At 42.0% G+C, this 22,799-nt stretch overlaps 1 pseudogene; it reads left to right on the forward strand.

Moving 5' to 3' along the window:
* Positions 1 to 809: 809 nt before the first annotated feature.
* Positions 810 to 11,204, forward strand: LOC108403287 (protein Shroom3-like; annotated as a pseudogene).
* Positions 11,205 to 22,799: the final 11,595 nt, after the last annotated feature.

A 22,799-nucleotide genomic window follows, 5' to 3' on the forward strand; every position in this document is an offset into this window, starting at 1 on the left:
GCAGGTGAAATGTGGCTGGAGAAAAATACAGCATGCTGGCTCGTCTCACCTTCAACTGACAGCCACTGTCCTCACATGGACGCTTCACCACAACCCCTTACACATTTTCTCACAGACAAATATTTCGTAAGTCATCCTCCTCTAAAACTCCTAACCACTCCTCCCCAATACTTACGCTCACTGATGACCTCACTTCCCTTTCATCAAGAAGACAGAGAAATCAAGGAAGATTTCCCTAATTTCCCACAGCACATCTCTTCACCCACCAAGATCTGTCTGTTGCTTTCCTCCCTGTTATGATGACTGAAGTGTCTGCACCCTAAATAAGGCCTCCCAATCCACCCGCTCATCAGATCCATCTTCTGTCACCACTCAAAGATATTCCAGCAATTCTCCTTTCCTCCTGCATTACCAACTTTTCTTTCTCTCAGAACAATACTTCAGGAAGCACACAAACTTACCATAATACCTACTTTAAAAAATAACTTAAAAAACCCTCTTTCTCAACCCCAATTCCACTTTTCTTTACCATCCTGTTTCTATGATACTTTTAAAAGAAATTCATCAAGAGTTGACTTTATTTACTGTCTCCAGTTCCTTACCTTCCTTGTATCCCCAAAGCCTGATTAAATCAGGAGTTTTGTCCACTACAACTTTCAAAGTCAGCGATGATCTCTTCTTGCTAAATTCGATGGTCACTTCTCAGTCCTTTTCCCACTTGACTCATCATCATGATGCCTCACTTCTGTGAACAGTAACTACCTCTTCTAACTGCTCAGGAAAAAAACAAAATTAGGTTTTTGCCTTCCATGACTTCTCTGCATACCTTCCACCCCACATCGAATCCATCACCGTATCCCGTCTTCAGCTCTTTCAGAAGCCTTCTGGGCAACACGCCCGCATCCCGGCGCCACCCAGGCCCATGCCGCCGTCATCCCTGTGGCATCCCGGCGCCACCCAGGCCCATGCCGCCGTCATCCTCTGTGGCATCCCGGCGCCACCCAGGCCCATGCCGCCGTCATCCTCTGTGGCATCCCGGCGCCACCCAGGCCCATGCCGCCGTCATCCCTGTGGCATCCCGGCGCCACCCAGGCCCATGCCGCCGTCATCCCTGTGGCTGGGTGACTGGCCAGCTTGCTGACTCTCTCCCTCCCTCGGCCTTAGTCCTCTACTGTCCGTTCTCAGAGAGCGGTGCGACTGACCCTGTAAAACATCCCTGATTTCACCCCAAAAAGTAACCTATCCCCAGGACACATCCAGACAGGAGACTAAAACTCACAAGTCAAGAATCATTTTTATGTTTTTAAGCGGGAAGCTTAAGCAAGAGGGGGAGGAGGGGGAGGAGGAAGAGGGGGAGGAGGAGGAGGAATATTAATATTCCTGCCTTTTTCCCCGAATACACCAAACATGCTTCCGTCCCCAGGGTTTTGCACCAGCTAGTTCCCAGTGCTCTGCCTTCCCTAATAACCATGTATGGATGGGTGTCTCCACCTACTTCTGGTCTTTGTTCAAATGCCACCTTCTCAATGAGACCTTTGTTTACTGTCCCTTGAAACTGCAATGCTTCTCCTCCCTGGCACTCCCTACATTCTTTCCCTGCTTCATTTTCTCCAGAACACTTATCCTTGCTGGTTCGCAAACATCCCCCACACATGGAGGAGAGAAAGAGGCAGACCACCCCAAACTTGTAGATGGCAGGTGTGATAAGAAAGAGAACTTACATACAAGGCTGGTTTTGGGGTGGCCAGAAGACAAGGAGATCTCCACACCCTCCAGCCAGACTCTTAAAGGTTTATAAAGAGTCCTTAATGAGGTCCCGTCACATATTCAGTATACATGGTCTCAAGAATACATTGCTATTTCAAGGCTACATCCTTGAAAATGGCTCCCCTGTACAAGTAGTAAGCGGAACATACACTCCAAGGGTAGGGGAGAGGTGAGGAGCCTCCAAATGCTGGGATCCAGCTTAGGGGTCAGCCAGGGATCACATCCCCTCTATGACCTCCTCCAACAATCCCTGTTTAGTATACTGTATGTTTAACTCATGCTTTACTGTCTACCCCCAACTAGCATGCACCGTCCATGACTACAGGGATTTAGGTTCACTTTAATTACAGCCATGTACCCAGTAAACATGACAGTGCCTTACACATAGTAGGAGCTCAAAAAATACTTGTGGACCCACAGAAATAATACATTGTGAACTCTGCTAGGTTTGGGTCATTGTAAGTATGCATATCCTCTGCAGTGTTGTGGCTAAGGTTAATGAGTTAAAATTCCAAAATTTTATCTGAATTTGCAATACATTTTGGTTGTGTTTGTTGTCACAGTAAGGCTCATTCTACTATTTATTTAAGCTGAACCCTGTAAAAAGCAGGCATTCTCAGCAGGGATCGGCAAGAGTAGAGGGTTTTATTATGTCTCTGAGCAGCCGCTTCACTTGTCTCATGTCCTAACAATGAACCGTCTTTCTTCTGTTCACATCTCTCTGCTCTTCCCTGTTCACTTCTTCCCCTTTGCTTCATTTCAAAAATATTTATAGAAGAGAGAAAGACAGAGAATGAAAGAAGTAATTAAAGAAGGAAAAAAGATAAGACACTGTATATTCTGAGTTAAAGATTCAGACTTATAAACAAGGAAATAAAGTTATATTAATGTAAGAGTAGGTAAAAGATCGGAACAGTGAGCCAGGATGCAATTGCCATTTAAAGATGGGAAGCCCATCACCAGTCGCCTTGCATGTAGGTGCTGGCATAGCTGATAATGCTGGGATATGGCGCTTGGAAAGGATGTGAGTAAGCTTGATTGCAGAAAGCTTGATTCTCACATTGACCAAGTAAAAACTGTTATTTTCACTCATGACCATCAACTGCATAATTATAAATAAAAAAGTGTAAATAAGCCTCATTTTGTTCTCACTTCTGAACCAATCATCAAAGAACATACTCTCCAATGATTAACTTATAGAAACATCCCTGACTACAAATTTCAGGACAACGAATTATCAACTGATTTCAGACATTTCATAATTCCTTTCCATTCAAAATCTCACAATTAATTCTACTACTTTTACTTTCCATTCCTGTGAAACAAAAGTCTCCTTGCTTTTCTGGTTACATCTCTTTCTTTTTCTCTGGATGATTCTGACTTTTGTCCAGTAATGTCAGAAACTTGACACCAGCAATAATAGTCATCACAAAACAGATGACACACTGAAATTAAACAATTTGAGGTGAGTTTAATAAAATTTTCAAAGATACGGGCAAGGTTTATGGGGGGAAAAAAGCAGCACTGCAGTACTCCAGGGTTACTGAGATCAGAGCGCCACACTTAGGCTTGAAGAAGACAAGGGGCAGGAGTAATAACCGAACACAGATTGAGTCCTCTGTGGAGAGCATCACCTAAGAGAACCAGGTTCATTCCTGGGAACCCACAGGAACTTCCACCCAATCTCCAGCTCTCTTGGTGCTCCCGCTGACATCCAGCCAGACGTCAGAGCACAAGGAACAGTGCCTACAGAGTCCGTAGGGGTCATGCTCCCAGGATACAGGACAGGAAAGGGAAGAGTAGACAAAGAATCTGGAGCATTAAACGTCATCATTGTTTAACTGCAATCTCTGAGTCAATTAAGCAGGTTCCCAGATCAATCAAACACTCAGGATCATAGAGAATTAGCATGTTAAAGAAACAGCATGCAGTTTTCAGTTCAGATTGCAAAAGGTACTTAATATGTGGGATCAGATTCTCATTACAGGTAAATTCCTGGGAGGATTTCTGTAATTTTTTCAGGTTAAAAGTTAATCATAACTATGTTCATAAATTTGTCAAACAGCGTGACTAACAGGACATAAGAATCTTTATTAAATAAACTTCATTCTTTGCATCTAAAACACACACTCAGTGGGTTTCTGAACTGTGACAACTTCCTCTGTTCCTTTGCTCCTTCCAACCTTGCTGTGTCCCTGCTCCCATTCCAGGTCACTCTTCAGCTACTAATGCCAAGCCTGCTTTTACCCAAAGTGCTTGTTTCGTATGCTGTCATATATATACTGCTGGTTGGATCTCAGCCAGCAGAATTAAATGAAATGGTTTTCTGTCAGACTGAATACTAATTATGTCTTCATGCCAAGCTAGGTCTGCATAATGACATCATGTGCAAATAGGCTGGAGGTTAAGGCTCAGATAGTTGGCCCTGATATTTATAGATGTAAGCAAAGTGGATCTGTGCTATTTACCTGTTTTATGTTGGTTTCTTTGTTTGTTTGATAGATTTGGCTTTGAAAAAGCCTTCTCTGAGCAACACTGCAGATTAAGTAAATTTTTCTTTGCTTAAGTCAGCTGTTGTCTCATTTCAAGGCTTCAAACCCACAACTTTGTTCCCTAGGAAAGCTTTTGGGACACTAATTTTTATGTACTGTTCAGAGCCTCGGATCCCCTTCAGGTCACACATATACACCTAGCATGATTCAATACCTGATTTTCTGAGGCAGTGTGGTCTATTGTAATTCACAAGTTGTCTTATTTTGTGCACTGTCTGAACCTTGACCTCATCAGCCTGTCAAAAATAATACCCATCACCCCGCAATGAGGCTTACATATCTTGCAGCATTTACTGTGTTCAATTAGCTAAATTACTAATAAATCCACATTATGATAACAAAAGAAGAATCCCTCCGAGGCCCTCATTTTTCTCTCATTTGGCATTTTAACAGGTTTCCATAAAAACAGAAGTAAGTTTATTCATGGGAATAAAAAGACAAAGAACAAACCAACTTTAAGGGGGGTCCATTGGGAACGTAAGTTCAGATCAGAGGAAAATGTATGGTACCCATTCAACTCAGCACATACATAGCATAGTCTTCTCAAGTTTAAGGCACTTAACAGAGGAAGACTTACATATGTGAATCCTATGCTCCAACATCTCATAATTATATGGAATCGTGGAAAGAGCATCAGGCAGGCTGTCAAGAGATACCTGTATTGACCTAAGAGGTGTGTAGCCTGGGCAAACCACTGTGTTCTGGCCATTGAATGATAAGAATATGATGAAAGATACACAGGCTCTAAAATTATCTGCTCTTCTAAGACTATAATATATTTGTATTGAAATAATTTTTTTAAATTCTAAAAAATTGTTGCTGTTTCATAAACATAATTACTTCCTATTGCTGTCAGAGAACAGCCAATATCCCTGAACATTACGACATGTTCCACTGATTTGTAAAGTGGCAGTAATAAGTTAGGAGCTCAAGGCACTGGTGACTTTTAACCTAAATATTTGCCCTACAATTAGAACATTCTTTTTCCAAATGAGTGCTCTGTATTACTTAACCTCCCACAAATGTCCCTTATATGGCTTATCTCTATGTTTGACTCAAAGGAAGTTTATGTTCCTTTTCCCTTTATTAAGTAGAAGCAGACGAGAAGCTTCGTAAAATAAGCAAATGTCAGCAAGGTTCAAGGCAGTGAAACATAAAGTCTGAGAACACTGAGATCAAATCTGCAGACAAGCACTCAGGCAACTCAGTGACAATCCACCACTGAATCTTTTGTCAAAAATGTCTTTCTTTTATTTGCTTTTACCACTGTAGCTACCAAGCCCAACTCCAGGAGACCCTCCTGGACTTGGACACTCTAGCCTTCTAAATTCACTTTCTGATCCACTTGGGAAAAAAACATCTCTATCTGCCCAAGACTTTTGCATCTGTACTGGATAATAATCCATCAAGAGAGTGATCATCAGAAGACATAATTATGCCAGTCAGTAATGCAGTGTATACTTGATTTGGTATAATTGATTTTTTTTTCTGCTTCACAGTTTTAACCCCTTTAAAGTCCACTAGATTTCCTGAAAAGCGGGCCAAGATGGTAACCAGAACTGATAAGCTCCTTGAACTTTGTGTGAAGATGGTATATACAACTGTGGGGTTTTTTCTGGTGTCCATGCCATAAAAGGAATTTTTTAAAAACTGAAATATCTTTCAGAGAGAGCTGGCCAACAAATAGGGAGCTAGGTCAAATGAGCAAAGGCTCATTATCAAAGACTGGCTGAAAACATAACCACCACCTTCAAACACTTCAATATCCAACAGCTAAAATAAAAGGTCAATGTAAGAAAAATTCTTCTGATCATTTGTGCTGTCTTATGACGGCATGAACTCTACGGCAAAACTCATTTCCCAGCCACCTTGCTCCAAATATAATTGGAGGTGGTATTCTAGGATATATGAAATATTGGAAAGTTTTATGAATTAATTATAGACAAGAATATATAGGCAAAGTAGGCTCCTAGCAGCTCTACGATCATATGTTAGAGTGCTGTACAAGGGACTTCCAGGCGGAAGGTGGAGCTGACTAATTCAGAAGAGTCATTTGAATCTTAAGAGTTAAAAATGAGTTAACATCTGGATCAAATATCTTACCCAAATACAGAAAATTCTTCAATAGTTCTTCAATAATTCTGACGCAGGATAATTACTACTGGACCTGTTGACCTTTCTGGTCAGTACCTCCTGGACAGTCTATTCTTTGGGGAATGACCAATTGTGATAAAGTTCTTTAAACTGAGCTAAATCTACCTCTACTTAACTTCACTATCTTGAGCTTTATAGCCTCTGGAATGGCCCGAGTGAAACTTACGCCTTTTGAACATGGCCCTTTCTGTAACGGGGGACATCTGTTACCCTCCTGCGAATCTTCTCTTTGCTGAGTGGTTAAGGGCTTAGGCTTTGAAGCCAAAGAGAGCTGAGTCTGAATCCTGTATTCACAACACAATGGCTTTTACTTTTGGACAAGTTACTTAAATGCTCTGACTTTCCCCAGTTTTAAATGGGGAAATAGTATCTGCCTAAAGGGTTTACTGTGAACATTTTAAAAATGATATAAATTAGGGACAGTAAATAAGTGTAATACTTGGTGTATAACACATATTCAATAAAGGTCCTCTCACATTCTCTTCATTCTCAGATATCTGACATTTTCCTGAAATGGATTTCTTATTATCATACACAAATCACCAGGCTCACTATAACTCTAAATTCTGGAGGCCACTAAATCTTTTTATGGGTGAAGTGCAGACATTTAAGCAGTGGTTTTCAACATATGTGATTCAATACCTCTTTCTATAATAAATACTTTGTAATGCTCTTTCCTATCCTTGGAAAACATTAACAGATAATCTACCCACAGAAATAATTTCAAAATATTAATTAAAAAAAAAATTCAGCCTCAAGCCACACACCTGGCCCTGCCATAGCCAAGCCTCCCATTGTTGAGCAAGACTGCACCCCACCAGTGATACCCTGGTCCACCTCCTTGGAGCAGCGGCAGGATTTGAATTTGGCCTTGGCCTGAAGCCACACGCAGCCCACTGGTGGCATGGCCCTGCCAGCGGTGATGATATGCTTGTACAGCCTGGACCTGGCGCATACTGGCAATTCTGACTCATTCAGCCCAGAGCACCTCCCCTCCGACCCCAGCCCAGGAAAGAAGAATGTTCAGGAGGTGTTAAGCTTCAGATGAAGCACAGGCCCAGAGAACCTACAAGCCAACCACTGTCTTGGCATTCAACAAAACGTGGGAGAACCAACCTAATGCGAACATGATGCGAAACAAGTCTCCAGACACAACTGGCAAACCTGGGCCCCAAAGCCACCATTCTAGCAGCATCGACTGCCTTTAGAACAAGAGCAACTCAGTTTACTGCAACTTCTCCCCCGGCTGTAGCATCCTCGCAGATTCCTGAGATCCCCTGGCATCTCTGGGCAGGAGCACCCAGGCTCCGCAGACACCACTTCTGCTGGAGGTGGCCACTTAGAAGGGATGAGGCAAGGGGACATTCGCTGTGTCAAGACAGCCTATGATCGATCCTGGGAGGGGAGTCTCAGCAGAGCATGAGGTGAACTCTTCTGCCCTGCTTCTCCATGGGAGGGAGGCCTGAGCATCAGCAGATGGTCGGTGTTATGATAAAGGATACAGTGTTCCTTGAGGCAAGGGAGTGCCACCCCCATCCTGGCGCCAGCAGGGCCCCAATTCCTTGGAAACTGCCTCCTGAAGTGGTGCTCCCCTGCCACCAGCTCAGAGTGGTAGATATGCAGCCTTTCAGCACTGACAGCAGCCCAGCTCTCTGTCTAGCCTTGATCAGAAAAAGTTCTGCCAGCCTCAGGCTCCCTTTAATCTCCCTTCATAGAAGAATAGCAGCATACCGTGCCTGAGAAGAGTCCAGAGTTCAGCCCCAGTGGAGACCAACCATAATTTCAACCAGAAGGCCCCATCTGGCCAACCTCTGCTGCCCACTGGCATCTACCTGGTACCTTACCTGCAGCCACGCTTCGCCCAAGTGTCCCAGACTTCTGTGAGTCATAGGGGCATGCTCCACCCTACACTGGCCAAGGAGAGCTTATGACAAGATGGCCACGTGATGAGAATGGGAACCCAAATAGGTCTAGCAGGCCTTGGTTTGCCATCTTCCAACCCCTGCAATGTCACTCCGTGTCCCCAGTACAGAGAAAACCTGAAACTTCAGCCAAATACATCCCCTACAAAGTCCATTTCCCTTTATTACCTGAAAACGAGGAGGATACCTCCCTGAAGAGACATCTCACACCTCTCCAAGCAACAGCTCACATCCCAAGGATAGGAAGCTTACCCACAGTAACAAACCACATCCTAAAGACCTCAAACCCCTGACTCAGACCTGGCAAGTGGGTGAAGACAAAAATCTTCCAGGTCCTGCAAAGCTTGGAAAGGTGATTTCCACAAAGACCACAGTGCCAACCTCCAGCAGAGGCTGGAGAGGGAAGCCCAGACCAGAGCCTGGCAAGCAGTTCTGGCAGGACCAAGCCAGCCTTGCCCAGGCTCCGGAACATCCCTGAGAGTGTGAAGCAAAGCAGCCTGGAGCTAAGAGGGGGAGCCCAGAGGACTACCCAGAGGCATGGCTTACCAGTGCAGTCAACACCAAGGCAGAGGTCTCTGGAAGGGAAGCTGCTCCTGATCACAGGAGACAACTGGACAGGCCGGTTTCCTATGGAGGCCCAAGGGGAGCACAGGTGCCTTGTCCTCATTACAGTTCAGACCCAAGGTGGGAAGAGCCCTTCTCTCCACCCCACCGGCATCATCCAGGCTGGGGCAGAGGGGACTCAGCTCCGCGGCACTGGGTCTCCTCCGGGCTTTCAGCACAGGAAGCCCCACTGCTCGGTGCTGGGAAAGGTCCCCAAGATCCAGCAGCGAGGGCAAAGGTGCGAGGGATCCCGAGCGCGCAGCTCCAGTTACCGCTGCAATTACGGCCCGACAGGGCGGGCCCAGCTTCAAAACGTTTGGGAAAGACTTGGAGGTGACAAAAGCCAGCATCCGCTTTCCGAATTCCTATGGAACCCCTTCCTAGGTGTGCGGCAGTTCTCGGGCAGAGAGCATAAATGGAAGAGGCTTCCTGGCACCACGTGGTCAGCAGCTCGGCGGCGGTGGCCCAGGCGGGACTCTCGCCCGCTCGGCTCGGGGGCACCGTCAGCTCTTCAGCAAGGCGGCCGTGCGGCGCGACGACGGGCCTGGGCGCCCCGGAGCCGCGCTGTCCTCCCAGCGTCCAGGGCCCGCGGCGTCGCATCCGGGGGCCGCCGCCTTTCGAGCTGGGAGAGCGGCTCGGAGACGCCTGGCTACGGCCTCCCCGCCGCCCGACCCGCGAGCGAAGAGCGCGCCTACTCGGCCCGACGGGAAGGACGAGGTGGGGGTCTCGGGGGAGGCCTGGAGGCGCCCTGGGCCGCAGAGCAAAGGGGCTGCGCGTCGCCCACGGCAAGGCGGCCCGCGCCGCCGCCTCTCCCAGCGCGCCCGCAAGGCCGGCCGCACACTCGGCCTGTGAGGGAGCTGAAGGTTCCCGCAGGGCGCCTGGCCGAGCCTTCAGGGCAAGACCCGCAAGCCTGGGCAGCCTTCCTGTGGCTCCTCGCCGGGCTGCGTATGAGGTGCAGCTGGGCAGCGAGGGGTAAAAGGAGCCCCACACCAGCTCCAGCAAATTACCCAGGGTCAGGCCCACGCCTGATGAGGCCCCTATTGCTGGAAATCAGATACTGGCTTCCAGATCCCAAACGTCAATCAAGGGCTCAGAGGCCAATGACACCAACCTGCCCTCCACCCCAGGTGCTCTGCTTGCCCCAACTTGCGGGCCCTTGGCAAGGAGCCAAGCCCAGGCAGGCAGCCAGTTCCCATCCAGACCCAAAGCCTCCTCTGACCTAGTCAGTGGGACTCAGGGGCGTGGTCCTCAGGAGGCTGCAGAGGCCTCAGAATAGAAGCGCCGGCCACAACAATTACCCAACCCAGACCCATCAGGCAGGCATTTTGGATCCAGACTGCAGAATGAAAGCAGCTGTGGGTTTGAAGGAAGGTCTGTTTTCCCCAGATGTTAACTTGTGTAAGGAAAACAGCAAAAAGAGGAGGCCACGCAGAGAACTGTCAACTGCCCAGGATGTGAAAGCAAGGAAGCGGTGGGCATGCCTTGTACTGTGTCTACCCCCAAGGCTGAACTTCTGAACAAAATCAAAGATATGCTGAAACAGGTGACTGAGGAAAAGGAACAGGCAGAAGTCAAAGAAAAGAAGGCAGAGCTCATTGGAAGCTGCACCCACAAGCTTGCGACCCCCCTCCCTGCTCCCCAGGAAGCTAGGGGAGTCTGCTGAGGGACATCAAGTTCAGGCACCCCCCAGGGAGAAGAGATGCAGAGCTCTGCAAGCCCAGTGACTTTGACAAGTACAAGACATTCACTGGGGACTTGGACGAGGGGGAGAACCTGCTGCCCTCCCACTCCGGGCTCCTGGCTCACGTTGAGAGTGGCCTCAGCTGAGTTGGTGAAGACGCCAGTAATGAAGAAAGGAGCTTTCTCAATGAGAGGAAAGGTCCTGTCTGGGCAGCTCGAGTTCAAGGAGAACTCGGACCGAGGGGAAGGTGTGCTGTTGGCCATCCTAGCCAATACCTCTCAGAAGAGTAACTTCAGATTTACCAGCATTTTGTGAAAATGATGTCAGCACTCCTGGCTGAGCAGCAAAAGCTGGATGACAAAATCAGACTGGGCCAGGGCAACTTGGGTGCCTGCTGGAATCTTCCCATGGGTTTAATTCCCAAGGCAGGGCCCTGGCTCTGCCCCCACATCTGGTGGGTGAAGTGGCTCCTGTGGGGAAAGCACTTTCAGTAGTATTTTCCCAACCATAGCTTCTCCACTTTAACCCAACCAAAAGATCGATCGCCTTTCCTCTCAACATTATTAAATCTGAAGAGTGCTTCAGTATACAACAACATGTAAACTATATGGGTTTTTGGGATTTTTCTGGATAGAAGGAAGCAACTCCATCCAGACAAAAAGCCATTTTTTTCCTTCTTACCAGTCATGATTGATCTTCTGGAGAGCTTACATGCTGCTGGGAACTTACCCCTTTTTATTACTGCTGTGTAGTAGAAAGAAAAGTAATGAAACTGAGAACTGATTGGACAGTATATGATTATTTAGTTTTTTTTAACAGACTGAGGCAACGTAGATCAGTGGGTTTACCCCCTCAGCAATGTGTCCACAGTGGCCTTCCTTACTTGTGGGCAGGGTATCCTGATGACAGGTAAGTGTTCATTAATAAAGGGTCTGCAAAGTAAAGCCTTAAAAAGAAACACACCCAGAAGAAAACCATGAAACCTTGAACATTGTTGTTATTTATATTTTTTACAATGAAAAAAATTACATGTGTGTGCTAACCATTCATTTGATTCTATTTGGTGGTGGATGCAAACAATTTTGTTTGAGCCTTGTATTTTGTGAAAACCTTAATGAAATGAAGAATTTCAAAGGCAGCAAAAACACATCAATATAATATCCTAAGTATAATATAAATGAGACATTTTTTAAAAGTAACATGTAATAAAATGTTACTTCAGTTTACAAATGCTTGCACAATACTCCAACGGCAGACATAACAAAGACAAAGAGAAGATTGCACCTATGCATAAAATCTCCACTAAGGCACCCACCTCAAATGCCAGCTGATATAGGAGTGAATAGTATGGCTGCCAGTAAGGTAATTTTCTGAAATTGTAAATAGCTCCTGGCAAAGTTTTGAACCAAAAGCAAAGTGCAATTTTTCCTTTTTACACATAGTAGCTATATACCTGAAAAATGAATACCTTGCAAAAAAATACTTTTTAAGATTTTATGTTACATGAAATTAGGTTTTAAGTTGAAATGTTTGTAAACAATTTTACCTATAATAATATCCTGCAGGACATTTGAAAGTTGTAAATGATGGAGCACGATTCTTTGAAGTTTCAACCTGGCCTGTGCATTGCGGAATGTCTAGCATTGCTGGCTAATAATGCCCCTCATACTGACAGCACTGGGGCAACAGAAAAATATACCCACAAATTTCCAAAACACCTCTACTGAGAATCACTGTATTAAGGGCTCCAGATCTGTTTGTACTCCTATTCTTTACCTGAGGAACAACTTTTTTAGGAACAACATTTTTAGGAATAACTGAAGTATCATTTTAGTGGCATGTCTGGCAGGCTGTGGATCTTGAACCACACTTCTTTCAGAAATGTCCTCAATTTTGCCCTTTAAAATAAGCCATATCTGTCATTTCAAATTTACATTAAACCCAAATTCTATACCTTACATTTACTTTTACTAAATTTCATTTTCCTTAGTTCAGTCCATCTTTTCAGTCTATCATTTTGAATCTTGATTCTGACATATCATATTATCTTTTCCTGCTTTTCATCACCTGCAAATTAGATAAGCAATTCTCATCTGCCTTTATCCAAGCTGCTACTAAAATTAAAGAATCAGACAATGACAGAGCTGTGTGAAGTTGACTAGAAATGTCCCTCTATCTTGATATAGCTCCTCACACATCACCCTTTTATTAATAAGTGTACAGCTAAAAGGGACACATGAGAGATATGGTCAATAGCCTTGCTAAAACTAAGATAAACTATATCCATAGTATTTCTATATGTGAAGTTAATATCTTCATCTACAGCTAATTTTAGTGCAAAATGCTCAGTAATCTTATTTTGACCTTTAGGGGCAACGATGCTCCTTTAAAATTATTTCACATGCCTGATTTTTATAATTTTAATAATTCTGACATAAATATGTCATTTAAAAATATTACCATATTAATTTAGCAACTATGACTAGACTCTGGAATCTCAGTTGTCTACCACAGTAGACGTGCATTTCTTCCTCAAAATTCAGACTGTGGTGGGAGTGGAAGAATTCTTCTTCACTAAATGATTCAGTCATCCAAGACAAGCAAGGTCATCTTTGGTACATAGGTCCCAAGCTCATCCTGCATATTGACATATGTCCAATAAAGCAAAGGGTAAAAGAGCAAAATGTCATATAGGAAGTTTTTATGGGTTACATTGGGAAGTAGCATACATCCCTTATGTCCAAATTTCACTGGCTAGAACTCACATGGTAATATCTAACCTTCAAAGAAACCAGGAGAACAAGATCTTACTGTCTGCCTAGAAGAAAAGGAAATGGATTTTGGTAAACTTATCGCAAACTCTGCCAATATCATTCTTAGACCTGCACTAGGAGAGCTTCTGCTCTCTGCCCCCATGCTTCAGCTATCCCATTTTAGAATGCCTTCCTGAAAACGTTCCAAGTCATTTCCATGTGCCTCCTCTTTCTGGAACTAGCCGCGGCTGCAGTGTTCTCTGGGCAGTGCACCAAGTAGACCTGGTGCCAGGTAGGTCTCATCACTGGAAGCATCAACTTCAGGCTTCTTAGGTCCAGTAGCTAAGACCTGCCATGGCTAGTAGTGCTTTTCAGGTGGGGTACCCTGAGACAATGCCAGGAGCTAGGTGGGCCACAGTCCCTGCTTCTCTGCTTCAGGGTATTCTTTGACCTTCTACCCAGACTGTGGAGTTGACTAGCTGCTCCAGTGAGATTGAGACACCAGAATGAGACAGAACAGTCAGAGCTCTGGGCTATCAATGCTCCACTGCTGGCCCTTGGGAATGTGTCAAATGGGTTGTTCCCTGCGTGAATCCTCACCCCTCTATGTTGAACCATGGTAGTGCCTCCGGTCCATAGCACCCAGGGGCAGCAGAGATAGTAGCAGCCTATGCCTCCTGGGATCCCCACCATCAGTAACCAGGTCAGTCACCTAGTCTCTTTACAGGTCCTGCATCATGTTCCAAGCAGTCCCTCAGTCTGCACCAAATTCCTCTGAAGGCAATGAGACCTTTATCCACAATGCCAGAGGGACTTTCTGGTTAACGTCCTCTGGTCTCCTATCAATGTGGTGAGGTTGTGCCCTCCTGAGTCAGGGTTAAGCCATTCGGGATGAGGGATGGATTTCCTTGCATGAACTGAACCATTCTTCTTGCCTTGAACACTGGATCCTTGCCTCTCTTCTCCAGTGATGGCAGTGTGTGGAAGGCAGGGGTATGGACAACACTGAATGAGATCACATCCAGGGAATGTAGTGTTTACACCCCAAAACATTCAAGAGAAAATGTAGTTGGAGCTGTGTTGTTTCCTGTTTCAAATCATAAAGTTAACATGACCAAAAAATGAGTCATTGTTTATAGTTTCCTTTGTACTCTGTAGTATTTGCCTTTGTGGTTATCATCAATGAAGCATGGTAACAACTTTTGAGTCATTAGGAACCAATGTTCATGGGCTACACAATGGGATATGCAGTATCATGGATGATGATGCAACCAGCATTAAATAAATAGTATTAGGGGCCTGCAGAAGCAAGAAGATTCATATTGTTCACATACAAACAATTCTAAGAGCTCTGGCATTGTGAGGATTAGAAGCATTACTACTTTTTCTCTCAATGGGTGATGCCTTTGATGATGGATTGCATTAACCCATAGATCAGTTTGGGGAGTATTTTCATGAGAATAGTTTTAATTCTTTAGAACCATGAGTATGTGATGCTTTTCTATTTGTGCAGATCTTCATAATTTCTTTCAATGATGTTCGGTTACTGTCAGTGCATGTCTTACATTAAATTTGCTCATTAAGTATTTTATTTTTTGATGCTCTTTAAACATCGTTCTTTTCCCAATTTCATTTGCACATTGCTCATTGTCAGGGTATAGAAATACACTTGGTATCTGTATATTGATTTTGTGTCCTGCACCCTTACTGAACTTGTTTGTTACATGTTTTTTATAAGTTGGGACTTCTTTTCAGTGCTCTAGCAGGCAGTTGGTAACTCTTCTCTAGCTTTTACTTCCTGTGTCTACAGAGCGTGAAGGTCAGCCAGAGGTGAGAGCTTCTCAGGTCTGTCCTGGGCATGTGCACAGCCTTGCACATGCTCTCAGCTCTGTGTATTTATGTGGCTTCCAGATTTCCAGGTATATATTAGAGCTTCTCAAAGACTTTTAAGGATATCTTATTCTCTAGTTTCTTTCCTTTTAAGGTTTTTCGTCAACTTCTTCCGAGTCCTAACAAGTATCACCACCTCAAGCAGCATCAATATTAAACATTTGCTATGGATTTTTTTTTTTATTTTTGTAAAATGCCCTGTAGGTAGCCCACATAGAGACAGCTCCAGGTCAAGTCATATGAAGAAAGACATAATCAGAGAGTGGAGCTTTTACAGAAGGTCAAATAGTGGCAAATCTGTGGGTATGGGACTCATGAGGTGGTCTAAGCTTATTCTTCTCCTCCCATTGGTTTTCACAGCTACTGTAGGTAGCTCTGGGGAGCTGGGGAGAAAAGAATGTTATTAGATCAAGTTAAAAAGCCACAAGACCTTCTGTTCTTAACCAGAATTCCACTGTTTATCTTGAGTAAAGATATTCCTCAAATTGTTGCTAGTCTTTAATTTCCAGGATGGTTTTGGCATTTTTGCCAGTGTTCTTGGTCTTATATGAGCAAGAACATAAAGCTTTAGAATACTTCACTCCACCATTCTGGAACTACGATATCTACACATATAATGCTTAGCAAGAATCCAGATACACAAAAATGCATACTATAGAATTCATTGTTTAATATAATGTTTAAAATCAGGCATTAACTAATTATGGTATTAAAAGGCAGGATAACGATTATCCTTTGTGGGGAAGCACAGAAGAGAACACAGGAGGGCTTCTTTGATTCTTCTTACGGTCCATTTGGGTGATTTGGATGCTGGTCACTCAGGTATATTCATTTCTACTATTCATTCTCTTTATACGCTTCAGTAACACCAGACACATAATCAAGAGATTAGGGATAGTCTTCTATGTACTGATGGGAGAGGCAAGAGTCCTGTAAGTACTTTCAGTGCTATTTGAGAATGTTTTAGTGCTTAAGTTGCTGGGTGGTTTGTGCATATTTTTTTAATTAGGCATCAAAGTGCACATGCATGTGACAAATATTCTTTTATGTGCATCAAATATTACATAATAAAATTAATTTAAAATGCTATCAGAGCTGTCCAATATCTTTTAATAGACTTTGAGGTTTAGTGACTTCAGCACTCTCCATCCTCTATTTGGATATCTAGGGCACTTCCAATGTTTCATTTTATGATATTGCAGTTAGCGTGAACATAAATAAATCTTTGAGAATACATCTGATGGTTTCCTTAGAAGCTGTTCCAAAAGTGGAATTAAGGGGTCAAAGTATATGAACATTTTAAGTACTCCTAGTATATAAAATCAGATTGTCTGCTGAGAATATTTTACAAATTATCTCGCCACTCTCCTCAGAAACACATGAGAGGTTTCATTTTTCTCCCTGCTATCAAACACTTGGATGAATATATACACAAAAACATATTAATATACTTATATATTAATAGCTACATATTTATTATATATAATTTAATTGCAAGTTTGCAATATGTTAAATGAAGCATGTTATCTCATCTTACTATGCATTTTTTGAGTAACATGTTGATTATTTTCCTCTATGCTTGTTTGTTTTTTAATTGACTTTCCTGGTTTCTGACCATTATTTATTATTTTTACTTACATTTGAGTGTTATCATTATTTCTATTGATTTGTAAGACCACTGAGCATTTTTAGTTCTATTTTCTAAAGCCTGATCCATAATGATTAAGCCTGATATTTCATTTTCTTTGCTATTTTAACCTCAAATATGGCTTGAGCACACTGGCTAAGGTTTCAACCACTTCCATTCCACCAAGCATCTTTTTATTGATGTTTAGAATGATGTACAGAATAGTTTTTCTCATGACTTCATTTCCTTTCTTAAAATAAAAGTTTTCAGCCTCAATAACATCAAAGGTAATGGAGCGCTCACAGAGTTCTATATGTTTTGACCCCTTTTGTGTTCTTAAAATTGCCTTTGCAGAAGCAGCCATGGGATGAAAACAAAACTGCATGTGCCCTGGCAGCGCTCTGCCCTTCCCCGAGAGATGGAGTATCAGTGTCCAAACCTGCCTCACAGGCCATCAGAAATAATCTCATCAAGCCCTCTGTCCATTTATATCAGTGACGCAGAAAATACAGGCCCTTCGCCCCCAGGTTCTCTGTCATCACCAAACTGTCCTGCCCACATGGCTTACTAAGTCCCTGAAGTGACCCCGTCTCACATTTCTTTCCAAACCCCAAACTGAGTCACTGTGCTCTCTGGACCATACAGTCAGTCAACTGAAAAATTCCCTTTTGTAAACAGTCCCAAAACATGCCTGCCCCTGGGGATACATCTTTCCCTGCCATTCTTTCAAGGGTTGCATATAGATCAGCGCTCTTCATTTCTCCCTAAAATGCATTCTATTCTACAGGTATCCACCAAAATTGATCCCCTCAATCTTTGAAGATTGTATAGCACATTGATCACTGTGCCTTCTCCTGGCCCCCATTCTTTCTCCAAAAACTTCTTTCATCACTATGGATACTTGTAATATCCAGATAGATGATCTTTCCACTGTGTTGGCCTCTTGATTCATGGAACTCCTCTCCTACAGTGACTTCTCCTTCACTTCACCCCCGTCACTAACAACCCCGGTTGTATCTGAGATCTTGGCAAGATGACTCACTGCCTACTCTCCATTATCCACATTTCAAGCATCCCCTTCCTCCACCCGGCACCTTGCAGCTTTTCAGTTCAGCTTTTTGGCACTTTCCTCCACCATGTTGTTACTGTGCTTTCTTTCCCACATTAAACCCCAGTTCCACTACCATAATCACACCCTGTATTCACTCTCAACGCTCATATTCCTCTTTCTCCACTGACCATGTCTGGAAAATCCCCGATCTTGGTTCTAACCAAATCTTCATCCACTTATTTTCCAGCCCCCAAGTGATTGAAATCATCTAGAAAAGACATAATCAATCTGACTGGTCTCACTCTAAGTTCCTGATCACTAATGCCAAGGGCACCCAGGAGGCCACCCAGCAGTTCCACAGTATTTCCTTAAGCTGTTCAGTTTTTCACTCCCCTAGAAAACTGTTTTATACTTTTCTTTCTGTCTTCAAGCCTTTACTCTCTGTAAGAAACTTCTTTTTAATTAATGAAATTATTTTTTATTTCATAGAGAATATATACAATCAGAAAATAATGTCTTCCACATCTTTGAACCTGCATCTGATCCCACATACTCTGTCGTATTGTCTCCGACACAATGAATGAGTTCTCCAGGATCTATTCCAGTCCCTCTTCTTCTACACTGGACACTATCATCTCTTCTCTGTGTAAGGGCTGAATTTATACTGTTTTCTCCTGCATCGTCTATTTTTACATCTGAAACCTAAAACATATGAGTATGCTAAAATATGACCCATTTTAAGAAAATCAAAATCTCTTTTGTTCCACATTGAACTCCTGGTATCACCCCATTTCCGAGGGCCAGAGGGGATGAAGAGATTGGGGGAGTTGGTGACAGCTAAAGAAGTATGGAGAGTCTCGTTGCTGGGATGAAAATATTCTAGCATTGACTATGGTGAAGGTTGCACATATCTGTGAATATATTAAAAACCACTAAATTGTTCACTTTATAGGTGAATTGTATGGTATGTGAACTATATCTCAATAAAACTATTAATAAAAAGCCAATAAAAACCCCAGTGAGATAGCACTTCAATCAGTAGGATAACTATACTCAAAAAGATATACAAAAATAAGTGTTGGAACCATGTGGAGAAAATGAAACCCTCTTATATTGCTTCTTGGCATCTAAAATGGTACAGCTGCTTTGGAAAACATTTCAACAGTTCCTCAAAATGTTAAACATTGAGTTACCACGTGATCCAGCAATTCCACTCCCAAGTATATCCCCAGAAGAACTGAAAACATACTCCCACACAAAAATGTGTACTCAATTCATACCAGCATTATTCAGAATAGCCAAAAAATGGAATCAATGCAATGCCCATCTTCTGATGAATGATTACACAACATGTGGTATATCCATGCAGTTCAAGATTATGCAGTACTAAAAAGGAATGGAATTCTGATACATGCCACAACATGGATGAAACCAGGAAACATATGCCTGGTGAAAAAAATAGTCACAAAGGGCTATATAGCTTATAAATACATTTATGTGAAATGTCCAGAATAGGCAAGTTTGTAGAGACAGAAAGTAATTAAGGTTTGGTTTGGGTTGGTTTAGGGTGGAGAATGCAGAGCAGCTGAAAATGTGTATGGGGCTTTTTTGTGAGTGATAAAAATGCTGTAAAGTTAGATTATAACGAAGGCTGCAAACTCTGTGACTCTACTCAAAGATCTATGTACTTTAAATTGGTGAATTATTTAGTACATGAATTATATGATGTGTTCTAAAAACAGAATCAGAGAGTAAGTATTTTTTAAAGGTACATGCTTCCCATGCTGTTCATCTTGTGGGCTGTTCCTTCAAGTAGTATCTTAGCTGTTGGGCTTGAAAATTCAGATTGGAGCAGAAATAATTAAATGCACATTCACAAAGGAAAGGGAGAAAAAGGGAGAACAGGGAGAGGACATAGCAAATGAATGAAGACAGTTGTTTTGAAGGATTCTCATATGGGTCATGTTGATTCTGTAGGTCAACTTGGGGAGTATTTTCACTTTATTAAGTCTTCCAACCCATGAACATGACGTGTTTTCCTATTTATTTTTAGATCATCTTTAACTTCTCTCAATGACATTCCATAGTTTTTATAGCACAAGTTTTATACCTTTTGTTAATTTTATTCCTAAGTATTTTATTCTTTTTGATGCTCTTTTAAATAAAATAGTTTTAATTTCATTTTCAGATTGTTCACTGTAAGGGTATAGAATATAATTTATTTTTACATAATGATTTTGTATCCTCTAACTTTACTCAACCAGCTTATTAGGTCACATAGATTTTTAGTGGATTCCTTAGGATTTTCTGTATAAAAAACCAGGTCTTCTGCAAATAGACAGTTTTACATTTTCCTTTCCAATTTGGATATTTTTATTTCATTTCTTCCCTATTTTCCCTACATGGAATTTCTAGTTCAGTAAAGTAGAGAGAGTGCTGTCACCAGTTATTGTCCTGAAACTCAGACTTTATTAAGCCACTGACAAAAAACTCAAATGTGACAATTATGTATGATAGTATTAGATAAACAACTTACACTGCAATGTCAATATCATGAAATAATTTAATTCATTAAATCTCTGAGGGATATACTACTACCATTAATGGGGAGATTAATAAACTTGACCCAAATCACAGAGTCAGTGAGTGATCGAGGTAAGAGGTACAATTTCAACCTTGATCTGTATCCAGAGACCAACACAGATTGCCAAACATACTACAAAAAACAAAACAAAACAAAAAAAGTCATTGGCTCTTTGCTGAAATCTAAACTCCTAAATTGGACATTCAATTTTATCTATAAGATGAATACCACTTATTCTTCCCAAGTTATTGCTCTTTTTGCAACTGCTTCTCTTTCTGCAATAAGAACTCATGTAAGTAAAACAGGTGCATAATGTTTTTGGGGCTTCAGTTTTTACAACAGCAAAACTTAGGTAACAATTTCTGTGGACCCATTCAAAACCAAGTTTATGACTCTATACTACTTTTCACACTATAAACAACTCAAACTAAAGACTTATTAAATAAGAAACAATAAACAAGCCCAGACTTTCTTTTCTGGGGCTCATATTTGACCCTCTACCCAGAAATTGTACCTCAAATGCTCTACTTGTTTAAATCTTTCACAAATCTTTAAGGACATGCTCAAATGCCACTTTCTCTATAAAGCTTTGCCTGACACCATAAGAACAATTACAAGAAACTTCTTCTGAACCTGCCATTCTATTTGGACTTGCTTTACAATACACACTACCTTACATTTTAATTAGCTTTATACTTTTCTATCTCATTCACCAAGGGAAGTTCACTTAGTTAAGCAACTATATTTTACACAGTTTACTATCCAGCCTGTTTTTCTACAATTATGCTGCAAATTATAGCCACTCAATAAATTTTTAATAAGTGAGTTAATTACCAAATCACTAGCTTGATTCACTTTCATATATTATTAGCTAAATGGGAAAATAGTTCAGTATAGTGGTTAAAAGCTCAGATGGTGTGTATTTAAATCTTTGCTCTGCTATCTACTCACTCTCTGAGGCTTATTTTCTTCACCATAAAATGGTGATGATAACAATATAGATCTCTTAGGGGGCTTATAAAAATTATTTGAATCAATTCATATAAAGAACTGGAAGTGTTATGTTTTAAGTACTCAATAAATGTTAATTTATTATTATAAAAATGTTCTATTATTATTATTGTATATTGCAAAACAAAAGTAAGAGAGACCTAAAGTAGTTCCCAACAAATGTGTTTTTGTGCTTTGTGCGGGACTTCCAGGCAGATGAAAAATAACAATAAACCTAATTAAGGGGTGACTATAAAGGGCTGGGCAGTTTTACTCCTGGCAAGAAGCAGGGCCTGGGAGCTCTTGTATTCAGTCATTTTCTTTAACATGAATAAGTCGAGCACTCCATTAGTTCTGGAGAAGAGAGTATAATAGAATCAGTTCTGTAATAGGGGCATTAAGCCCTCTTGCATTGTAGGAAATTATTGAAAAAGGCTGTCAGGCTCTGATTTCCTTGCCAAAATAGGACTATGGATATTCAACAGTAACATCTAGCCTAATATAAACTTTTTCTTTAAATAGCTAGAAACCCAAATGGTAGCATAGAATGTAAATGTCAGTCTTGAGCAAGAATAGGAATGATAGGAAATAGACACAACACTGTCTTAAACCCAGGTGCTTATTAGAGATATCACTTTATTTAGATGCTTTAATTATGATGAAATGGTATTTCCACTGCTTGTTTTTAATTTTAATTACAGCTCTGTGCAAGAATTGAAATTTGGTGTAGAACAGTGACATTTTTAATCTTTTGAAAGTTGACATCAGAGAATTGACATCAACTCACTCACAGTAAACTCAGGAAAATTTTGCTTTATCCTTCTTTTCATTGCCATTCTTGAAAATAGCTTATTTTCCTTCCTTTACAGTCTTTATTACCACTACATTTCTCAATGGCGCTAATTTACCTACCCACTGTATACTGCCTTGCAACTTGAGAGGGAAAATTTTAGTCAGTCATCACCCACTAGACAAATTCTCTTGTGGGCGTTTACCAGTCTTGCCCCACCTCCTTGTTCTTAGTGATACTGTGTGGGGCTTATGCCATAAAGTGAAGAATAAAGCAAAGAATGGTCCCGAGGCAGAGAAGCCTCTCTGCACTAGTATCAGAAACCTCCAAAACACGTTATGAGGCGTAAGTGCGCATCAGGGTGACATTTCTGTGCTTCAGACTGAGAGAACATAACTCACTGACAGGGCCAACCGGCATCCCTTAGGTATATGT

The sequence above is a fragment of the Manis javanica genome, chromosome 6 (assembly GCF_040802235.1).
Source record: "Manis javanica isolate MJ-LG chromosome 6, MJ_LKY, whole genome shotgun sequence".
Classification (NCBI taxonomy): Eukaryota; Metazoa; Chordata; class Mammalia; order Pholidota; family Manidae; genus Manis; species Manis javanica.